Genomic DNA, 2,365 nt, shown 5'->3' with positions numbered 1-2,365 from the left:
GCACGCTTGAGAGATCTATATGCACGTTTCCATCTCTTTTGCAAGTTGCGACCATGTGAGCATGGTCTATGTTACTGTAACAGAAAGAGAAGAAGAAACCTTTGTACATGAAGGAAATTAACCATGAATAGATTAGCCTTAAGTCACACGATGGGGAGAAGTAGATTTACCATTAGGAAAATATAGTTCACACGCACACACCGGGTACAAAAGATAAGGAATGCTAAAACGTAGCATTAGCAAGAAAATAAAATTGCATAGAATAGAAGCACCACAATTTGAGCCGAAACCTGACATGGGTAATAGCCGATTTCTTTTGCTTGAAAAGAATACATCAAAGCTTCCATTGGTCACTGAAAATTCTCCCGGCTACCGGCAAGTACGCAAGCTCATGCATGTTCTTGGTTTTGCATCTTCTCTAGAATTAAGGACATTACTGGCATAGTTGATTCATCAATCACCCGCTTCTAAGTGAAAAACAATTGATCAACTGAGGTGGGAGCACACACTATATATTAAATAGCATATCGAACAATACCAAATGTGGCAAGACTCAAATGAGAAAAATTTCGGGACAAAACTTATCGATGAGCACAATGCACGTCCACAAAGGAGAAGTGATGTTTACCTATTTTGAGGCACAATTCAAAATAACTACCATGCCTCTCACCCACTTCAAAAAGAGGATGATAATTTACAACAACCATCCAGTCTTCTAATCATAAGGTTGTGGATTGTCTTTACCGTGGTAAACTGGTGCTGGAACAGAATCAAGAAAATATCGGGTGCCCTTAGCCCAGTAAGCTTGACTCAAAGAGTCAAAACCCCATAAGCCCACGCCCTTCATTGCAACATGGTGCCCCATTCGTGTTGCCACTTACTTCCCTTGCCGCCCATGACCTCCACAGCGCTCCTTATGGCTAAGCCTAGCCGCCGGCTCGACCTTGTCCGAGTGTCCGTGTCATGCGCCGGCTGAACCCACCGAAGAATTCGCCCAGCGAGCTCTTCATCAAACCTCCTCGAGTAGTTAAATCTACAAAGAGAAGGGAAGGAGAAAGAATGGCATCAATTCTTATCAATCATCATCACCTTTCAAATAACAACTCAGGAATAAGATATAGTATCATCCAAATAGGAATATGCAGCACTAAGATTGAATAATAGTGAACCAGACCAGAGGTTGGATGAGCCATAGTTTGGTTGGCGCTAGAGTACCTCCGTTAACCAACATCATAAGCATATTATGGCATCCAATGTCGAGCAGACTGGTTGAATCCATCATGATCGATATCCTTGATGTTGTGTCCATGCCATCCCGCCTAGAGGGCCCCATCATACTGTTCTGACTAAAAATAAAATGTTCCATTGTTACATAAAAACAATACCACAGAGTGCAGCAACACTATCATTTACCAATTACATATGAGTAAACTTGGAAATATTTTCAGCGGAAGTGATACAATATTAATGCCCAATTCAGTTGTTATGTCTACATATGCAATGATTCAATATGAAGATGCCAGACATCTTCGACAAAAAGTATCTGAAATTCAGAATCACCTGAAAGAGCACGCCATTGGTAACCTGCTTCCTGGCCATCCCCTCCCGCACTGCCAACGGCACAGAGAAGTATCCATCCACCAATCCTCGGAGAAGCGCCCTCACCCAGTACAACCATGTCCTCCATCTACCTCTTGAATACCACCACCTCATGTTGTTGATGCCCCCCTCCATCGGCACCGGAGAGCATCAGCACCTGATGGTGGCTCCTCCTTCCCCCCTCCATCGGCACCAGGGACAGGGAGCAGCTCCTGCCTCTTCTCCTCGAACAGGAGCCTCTTCATCCAGCGTCCAGGACTTGGCCTGGATCAGCTTCACGGGCGCGGCGGCAAAGAGGCGGAGGAGTTCCTGGGTGGGGGAGGCGTGGACGGCGGCGAAAAGGAGGGCCGCCGGGAGTGGGCGCGCGTCGACCACCTCGCAGTCGCTGGGGATCTGGAGGCCGGCCGGCGGAGATCATCACCTCTGTTTTCTATCAGGCGGCGGAGGTGTTGGGGAAGAGGAATCTGAGATCGCCCGAGGACGGTCCGATCCCCATGGAGACCCGGAGGCCCGGACCAGCGCCGCAGCCTGGGTTCGACATCCTCGTCCTCCCGGTGGGTTGGGGACGACGGGGGCGTTGCGTCCGTCCGGGTCCTGTGAAACAGCGATTACGATTCCTTTTTTATTACTGTAGGAAAGACTTACCTCTGGAGTGCGAGTTAATTGCACAAAAACAGTAAGGTCTTTTTTGTAAAAACACCGTGACGGTGAACCCGGAGACCCAATCCATGCTTTATTATTACTAGGTAAAGATGCCCGTGCGTTG

At 47.5% G+C, this 2,365-nt stretch overlaps 1 long non-coding RNA gene across 1 annotated transcript; it reads right to left on the bottom strand.

The window, feature by feature from the left end:
- Positions 1–441: 441 nt before the first annotated feature.
- LOC119326486 lies at positions 442–2,158 on the bottom strand. The gene is made up of 3 exons (XR_005158000.1): positions 1,561–2,158; positions 1,216–1,346; positions 442–1,033 (listed from the first exon to the last, which is right to left on the bottom strand). It is a non-coding gene; the product is annotated as an uncharacterized LOC119326486 (long non-coding RNA).
- Positions 2,159–2,365: the final 207 nt, after the last annotated feature.

The sequence above is a fragment of the Triticum dicoccoides genome, chromosome 6B, assembly GCF_002162155.2.
Source record: "Triticum dicoccoides isolate Atlit2015 ecotype Zavitan chromosome 6B, WEW_v2.0, whole genome shotgun sequence".
Classification (NCBI taxonomy): Eukaryota; Viridiplantae; Streptophyta; class Magnoliopsida; order Poales; family Poaceae; genus Triticum; species Triticum dicoccoides.
Note: the sequence above shows the minus strand (reverse complement) of the source record. Positions and strands in the feature narration are given on the sequence as shown.